General features: G+C 44.3%; 1 long non-coding RNA gene across 1 annotated transcript in view; it reads left to right on the top strand.

Moving 5' to 3' along the window:
* Positions 1-397: 397 nt before the first annotated feature.
* The window catches only part of LOC103175540, a 174331-nt gene continuing 166360 nt past the window's right edge, over positions 398-8368 (top strand). Inside the window, exon 1 of the long non-coding RNA XR_006085616.1 lies at positions 398-779. This is a non-coding gene — a long non-coding RNA (uncharacterized LOC103175540). The remainder of the gene's footprint in view (positions 780-8368) is intronic.

The following is an 8368-nucleotide window of genomic DNA, read 5'->3' as shown; positions in this document are numbered from 1 at the left end:
TGCTGGGATGGGGGTGGAGAGCATCATCGAGATACCATATATTCCTCGGGGATTATTGGAGGAGTTTTGCAGTTTTTAGCCTCAATGCGTGTGTGGGGGGTTTTGTTTTTAATATGGGGCCGAATCGGTGGAAAAGGCTTTCGCCCTTTTTTTTTTTTTGAAAAAAAAATAATAATAATATCGCTGGAGGTTTCGAAATCAGAATTGGAGTACATCATCGAATGGTTTTTCTTTTCTGGGCGACGTTTGGCAATTGCCACCAACACCACCAACAACACCACTACTACTACCACTACTACTACTACTTCCACCACCACCACCACCTCCACAGCTTCTTTTTTTTTTGCAAAAGGTTTTCTTTTTTTCCCTCCTCCCCCCCCCAAAAAAAAAAGATTGCTTGGATTCGATCCCTTTGGAAATATTGGTGACTGGCTTTTTCTGGAGTTTTCTGGCGATTTTGGGGGGTAGAGGGGGTGAGGGGGGGGGTTTGCAGGTCGCAATTGGGATGGATGCATCGACTCCACAAGGATGTATCATCATTATTATTACTATTTTTCTTCTTCTTCTTCTTCTTCTGATTATTGTACCCCATCGATGTTTTGAAGAAAGCCTCGGGATGTACACTGCACAGGATATTAAGTGGATTTATTCTGAACACGTAACCCTGTGGATTTTTTTTTATATGATGATGATGATGATGATGGAAGAAAAAAAAACCCCCCCCACACACACACACATTTTTTTTTTGGGGGGGGAATTAATCATTGCTTTTGCAAACGGTAAGTGTCTTCTGTTATTTTTTTTTTGTGGGGGGGGGGAAAAAAGTGCTCATTTTTAACAGGTGAAATGGATAATTCATTGACTTGCAAAGCACTGATGATCAGCCTCGACCTGTGATCGTTAAGTGGGCAGTCGAGTTAAAAACAACCCCAGCATTTTTTTTCTCTCTATTATATATATATATATGTATATATGTACAGAAAAAAGAATAGATTAATAGATGACAAATGCACTGTTCAGTTGGGAGCAGTGATTTACTACAACGAAGTGTCGTGACAGGACGTTTGCACCACACAAATAGTGTGTGGGCACACAATTGCACTATTATTTGCCTTTTATTTATTTTTGGGTGGGGGGGTGACCTTCTCCAAACCCTTAGGTTTGGAAAGCATTGCCATCCCGTTACTTTACCTCGAAATGTAGGTCCGGATCAGGTTCTGATGGAGGGCAGAAGTATTTTTTTCTCTCCCCCTCCCCAATTTTTTGCATTGCAATTGGTGCGTATGTGTGCGTTTTTGCAGCAATCAAATCAAATGGGGAGGGAGGGAAGGGGGTGGGTGGGGGGGGGGGGAGGTTTAACACCTCTCAATTAAGCACAGGTTCTTGCAAATGATGTGAACGTGTTTATTCCTGCTCCCCCCCCCTGCAGCCCCCACTGCACCAGTTGTTAACCAGCAAACCCTCCTTTAACCAGTCCTCTCCACTGGTGTCTCGGTTGTGACACTGACCCACAGTGATGGGGCAGAACATTGCTGTGGGTGATCCAATGCACCTGATTTGAATGGCAACCCACGTCCCCCCCCCCCCCCCCCACCGCCCCCCCGCAGCTCTGGGCTCTTTGCTTACACCACATGGAGTGTGCTGAGTGTCAGGCAGTCTGCATTCTGATAGTCCAAGCATTTGTGAGTGAGTGTGTGTGTGAGTGAGTGAGTGTGAGTGAGTGAGGGGAGAGGGTAATGCTTTAACGCATTGCTGTGCATTTGAACTAACCTCCCACTTTCCTGAAGTTTCATCCCCCTCTCTTTCTCTGTCTCTCTCTCTTTCTCCACCTTAAGACGGTGTGAAACAGCCGAGGTGGTGTTCAATTCCTTCTGCTGCCCTTCCTTCCTTCTTTCCTTCCTTCTCTCTCTCTCTCCAGCAGATGCACCTGTCAAGTCGCCCTACAGAGCAGCTCAAAGTGCTTTGCTCTGTCGATTCCTTGACTGTCATAGGTGCCTCTCAATGGGAAAGTGAGAACCACTTTGCATTTAAACCCCCAAAGGCCAATTGCGACATAACAGGGATGGAGTCTCTATTGTAACACACACACACAGGTTGGGTTGAAATTGGACACAAGACATTCCCAGCAGTCGTTCATCCCGGTTCAGAGCTTGCAACTGGAATTGGCATCCCAACCATCACGTTTCCCTGCCGCGTTCGCCCACAAATATACAGTCAATTCACTTGACAGTGTGTTCTGTGAAGCGCTTTGGGACGTCCTCCCGACACGAAAAGCGCTATATCAAATGCAAGGATTATTATTATTATTATTATTGTCCCATTATTGCTGTAGAGGTAGAAAAGATGGTGATTGATGACGATGATAATCCTTGCATTTGACATCACGCTCTTATCGCGTCGTGGAGACGCCTCAAAGCGCTTCACAGAACGTGCCGGAACACTTAAAAGTGGATGGAGTGACTGTGTTTTTCTGGGCCAAGCGAATAATGGCAATTCAGAGTTGCTGCAAACCAACCGCAAGCCCTGGCTTCCTGCTTGCCCTTTAACAAAATATCATGTGGTCCAAGAGGATGTATTGTTCTTGTGTGTTTTACAGACTTAATTTTGGGTGCTGTACAGTTTGTTTGGAAGGCAATGTGTGCTCTATTTCCCTCTCTCTCTCATCAATTCTATTCTCGCCCCCCCCCCCCCCCCTCTCTATCTTATTCCCTTTCTCTCTTGAACTAGTGTAAGTATGGAGTCCAGAAGCGTAGTGGTTAGAGCACTTGCCTCGCAAACGAGAGGACCCAGGTTCTCTCTTCTACCCACCCACTCCTTAACCAAGCTTCACTTGGAGATGCTGAAGTCTGTGGAATCAATCAATTGCTCTCGCTTTCTCTTTCGCCCACCACCCCCCTGGGCTGAGAGTGAACGATCACATCACAGACCAGAAATCGAGCCTTCCTCGTCTGTGTTGCTCAGTACCACGTTTTACATATTGCATTTTGCCCACTTGGGGTTTTTAATTTCCTGTCTGAATAAACCGAGCTCTCCCTAGCACCACTTTAAGGATACTTGTGGGCTTTTTCCTTCCACCTACTTTTCCTGTGATTGTATTTTTTTTAAAAAAATAGAAAAAGTACTACAGCTGTTTTGTAGATTCTCTGGGTATATACATTGTGCACATATATTGCATTTCCCCCCCATTTGCCTTCAGGAGTACAATAATATAAAGGCACATTCTAGCCAACTTCAATACATTGAGGAGCTTTCACTTTCTGGAGCTCTGTAGGTTTTGGCTTGAAGTAAAATGGAAACATTAACTAGTGTAAAGTTAGTTTTCCTGTAATCTTGTGATTATCCTTTGGTGGCAGTTTAAGCAAGTCGATGTGACATTGTGGTCAACAATAACAGCAACAAATTGCATTTATATAATTTTTTAATGTTGAGAGGCTGTTCCAAGATGCTGGACAGTCAAGGGTTTGCACCAGAGAGGAGTGGAGGGTTAGGGGGTGGGAGGATGACTGAATGGGCGGTCAAAGAGAAAGGTTTTGGGATGCACCTTGGAGGGGGCAAGGGAGAGGCCAGGGCAAAGGGTCTCCGTAATGGAGTTCCAGAGGGTGGGGGCAGAAAGGCTGGAGGGATAGGGTGGGGGACATGAAGCCGGCCAGTGCCAGATTAGCAATACAAAACGAAGTCTCTGGGAACATGCAGCAGGTCAGGCAGCATCTATGGAGAGAGGAAAATGTTTCCTGTTTCAGGTGAATGAGTCAATGTTTCAGGTCGATGACTCTTCCTCAGATGAGAAGTTCATGGACCTCAAACCTGTGGTGTCTGGAAAGTGTTAACTAAAATTTGCCAAAAAAAGTTATAATGTGGCCTTCATTTTATGAAATGGGTTTGAATCTCTCTTGACCTGGCTTTTTGCCCTGAAAGAGAAAGTGAAATCACCTCTCGCGGTTTGCAGGTTAGACTAGCAGGAAAATGGAAACAAGATTATTACCCTCAGGGCTTCTGAAATTATTCAGCTCATACCAGCGCCCATTAAAGTAAAGTGCTGCATTCACCTACCTACAAGCAGAAGACTTGACTTTAATAGCAATGAAACCAGAGGAAACGAATTAAAAAAAAAACACGCGCCATTTGTAGCAAGCCCATACAGTCCTTCCGATGTGACGTTAAATCAAGGTCCCGTCCACCTGCTCAGGTGGATGTTAAACGTCCCGTGGCACTGCTTGAAAGGGAACAGAGTTTCTCCCGGTGACCTGACCAACAGTCCAGTCCCAGCAAATAAAATGGATCATTCACTGAGTAGCTGGTTGTGGCATTTTGGCAAATTGGCTGCCACTTCGGTCGAGAAAATATGCAGTTGCTCCATTTTACAAGAAATCCTGTGAAGTGCTTTGGAATGTCTTAAGAGGCACTGTATTGGATTCACATGCAAGGTATTTCACTTTGGGTTTAAAAAAAAAGAACAATATAACCATATAAAGGCCATTTTTTGTGCTGCCTGGGATATTTTCTTGAAAAGGGTGAGCATTCATTCATTTAGGTGTAGTATTCATTCATTCATTCAATCATTCATTCATTCATTCATTCATTCATTCATTCATTCATACTGTGGTACAACTTGTGAGCCAAAATATAGAGGTGAGAGACTTGACTAAAGAGTTTGTGTGCATTCTCACTTCAACTTCAACAGGAGTCCTGTAGCTCAGAGCACTCGCCTCGCAAGTGAGCGACCTGGGTTTGATTCCCAGCAGGGTGAAACCTTGGGCAAGCTTCCTTACTCCACACGCCTGATAATAATCCCTCAAGAAAATAAAAAATAATAAATTGGTCACGTCACTCCACGACTGTTTGTGGGACACTGCTGTGCGCAATTGGCTGCCGTGTTTTGCCCACAAATATACAGTCATTTTATTCATTTTCAATATATTCTGTCCAGAAGACGTGAAAAAGCCCTATGTCAAATGCAAGGATTATTATTGTTTATTTAACTTCCCTCCCAGCTTGGGGAAAAGGCACAGTGATGGTTCAGTTGCCTGTTCCCACAGCACATTAACCTGCAGCTGGAGACTCGCTCCCTATAGAAGAGATGCCTCTTCTCTTGGTGTTGGGTTTGGTCTTTGCATGTCCTCCAATGCTTACCATGTATCAGCAATCAAAGGTCTACTGTGACGATTCAGTAACTTCTGATGCCTTTTTTTTGTTTAAAAAGGCTCTTGACACAACCTCTCCGAGGCTTATTTTCAAATGTGTGCCTACCAACAGTCACTGCACTTCACAGTAAGTCGCTGTGAAGCGCTCTGATGTTTTGACGATGTGATAAGGTACCAGATCGAGGGCGAGAATTCTTAGTTTAGCCATGAAAGGTAGCTTCAGTAGTTCGCATATTTTTCAGCTGTGTCAACTATACATACGTTCAAATAAAAGCTGCATTATAGCCGCAGCCCAGTATGGAGACACCTGGCGTGGGTTTTCCATGCTGCTCACTTCACATTTCCAGAAACCGTATCCATTTTTAATCGTTCCAAATGCAGCCGATACAGAGCCTGCCTGTATTGCTGGGTCCACTGCAGATGCTCGGATCATATTTTTGTTTTAAACCAAGCTTGGATGATGGACAGGCAAGGCAATTAGTCAAGTGTCCCAGAAGACTCGCACTTGTGAGCTATGGTGAGATACATTTGCTTGCTGACCGACTTTCAGCAAATGCACCAGATTGGAAAAACACTGGGCTGGGAGCCTTTAATGCGAAACTGGGTTCAGTTTGTTTAATAATAATCCTTGCATTTGATGCATTCTTCGAGACATCTAAAAGCGCTTCACAGAATATACTGTAAAGTGAATTGGCTGTATATTTTGTGGGCAAAATGTCCATGCTGAGCCTTCAGCCAGGTTGTGAAGTGCGGCTGCAAGCTGAGCCCAGCATTAATCATTCCCCCACCCTCCCAACTATACATCTATAATTTCACAATCTGTTCTTTTCATTTCTTTTTAAAAAAAAAGAACTGTGGGTGTTTTGCGTCCAGGATCTCTCACAAATCCACCGTTTAGAGCTCATTGGGTTTCAAATTCTGCCCAGAGCTGATGTCAAGAGCGCTTGGGGGTTTCCTGGGCACGCAACGGGTTAAATGCGACGCTATGTTTTGCAAACTAAGGATCAAATATGCAAGCAAGGAAAATAAATATACTTTGTATATAAAGGTTTTTAAAATGGCTGCTTTGTGTTTCAAAATGCTCATTTCCAAAACTCATGTGCACTTCTGAATCAGATCAAAAAGAGTTCCGCGACTAGTTAACGTGGCTCAGGGTTACTGTGACATTTTTTTGTTAAGTGCACAAAGCACAAAAGGGATGCATAATCTTGAACGCCAGCTCTATACTTCATTGCACATCAGTTCAGCAAAGCACCAGTGGGACTTAAAACTTGAAACGACTGCAAACATAATTGGCTTGCCAACAACGCAAAAAAAAAACCCTCAATTCCTCTTGGTTTCTAAATATTTACTTTTACAAGAGGGGTGTGTGTGTGTGTGTGTGTGTGTGGGAGGGAGAGAGAGAGAGAGAGGGGGGGGAGAGGAAACTATCCTCCACTATTTGCAAGATGAGTTAAGTCTCTCATTCTGTACTGTGGGATTGAGCAGGTAGAAAGATTTGGCTGTGCGTGTCTGTGGGTTATGGACAAATCCTGTTTTGGAAGAGAAGAATGGATAAAGGGCTAGTGATCACACAAAGATGCTTTTAGTCCATAGAGCAGATTAACTCAGACTGGTAGAATAGGAGCTCTGTTGTGGCATGCAGAGGTTGACGGGCAGGCAGTCATATTGACCGTTTGGATACTGAGTGTGTATTGGAACTCATTTAAAAGGAAACATACACACACACCCCAACACACATTTTTCCACACACATTGCTTTATGAATGCATTTTCTGCTCCGTGGAGCTGTCAAATCTTGCAGAAGGCGGCAAGCAGACAGACGTTGCACCTGGCATATTCATCGCCCAGCAATCAGCAAGCATTTCCAAAAACAAAAGTATTCTTTGAGAGGAGTTCTTGCTTTCCACTTCAGTTTTTGTTTGTCGACTATGTGCATAAGGGGTTTGTTTTAAAGGAAATGGAATTGAATCCCTTTTTTGCCCATTTTAGATGTTCTGCAGGGAATTTAAACAACCCTAAGTCTCCATAAACGACATCTTGTCACCTTTCCTGTGAGCGAGTTTGGGGTTTAGATCCCGTTAACCTGCAGAATAACTGCTGGGATTAGGGTGCAAACTGACCTATTGGGACAGGAAAAAAGGATTTGAAACCAAAACACCTTTTCTGAGTTAGAGTGTCACTAATTCAATGACAGGTCGGTTCAGTTGAGCTAACAGGTTGAGCTGCCTGTTAGGAAGGTGGTGGGAGATTTACATTGACAATCCACGCAGGTGCGAGCGTGTGGATGCTGAGTTTTAGGCTTGGGTATGATTCGTTTTTTTGTCGTCCATTGGTATGGTCAATGGAAAAGAAAACAATCTCCTACAAGGCGCGCGTGTGTGTGTGTGTGTCTTTTTTTCTCTTTTCGCATTTCTCCCACCATTTTTTTTTAAAAAAGCATTTCTTTGTAAGCAAATCTCAGTTCGTAGTCTTGACAGAGACCCCTCTGTCAGTTCCCAGTGTCTCCCTCCAGCTCCCCTCTCCACTGACCCCCTCATTAAAATTTCCTGCCACAAGCACTTCTTTTTCTCTGCTCAAGAGAGGCGACTGTCTAATGCCAAGTGACTATCGGGATTGTTTTCATTGTCCGACACTCTGCAAAATGTGAGTTTACAAAGAGAGCTTGGAGTGTCATGTAAACTCGGTCAGGCCCCGAGCACAAAAAATTCCTTTTTTTCCCGCCGGGGACAAAGGCAGACTTTGTGCCTGCGAGCAGACCCTAACAGAACAGCATTTCACGCGGGATGGTGTGCACTGTAAATCACGCTGCTCTTGTCCGGCGAGAGGCATTGAAGGCTGATTTGAACAGGAGCTTACTGTCTGTCTCTGGTCGTCCACCCTGCACCCCAGCCACTTCGCTCTCTGTCTGTCCTCGCTTACCGTGGGGTACACAGCAACAACAAATTGCATTTATAGAGCGCCTTTCACGTCGGGAAGACGTCTCAAGTAGAGAGACCTTGCTTTCCCCTTTGCTGGTCACTGTGGACTGAATGAATCCCATTTGAGGACATCCGACGAAATTTTGCCCTCTGGGGTGGGGGGGGATATCAGATTCTCTAAATGTTGCAGACACATCACGGAACCAACAAGTGACAACTTTGCCCTTTTTAATTAAAAAAAATGAATGCAACCGTATAGAGCATTAACAAAGAGATCCCTTATATTGCAGTGGTTTACCAGATCTTT

Source organism: Callorhinchus milii, unplaced genomic scaffold, assembly GCF_018977255.1.
Source record: "Callorhinchus milii isolate IMCB2004 unplaced genomic scaffold, IMCB_Cmil_1.0 Scaffold20, whole genome shotgun sequence".
Classification (NCBI taxonomy): domain Eukaryota; kingdom Metazoa; phylum Chordata; class Chondrichthyes; order Chimaeriformes; family Callorhinchidae; genus Callorhinchus; species Callorhinchus milii.
The sequence above is the reverse complement of the archived record's forward strand: the minus strand, read 5'-3'. Positions and strand labels throughout refer to the sequence as shown.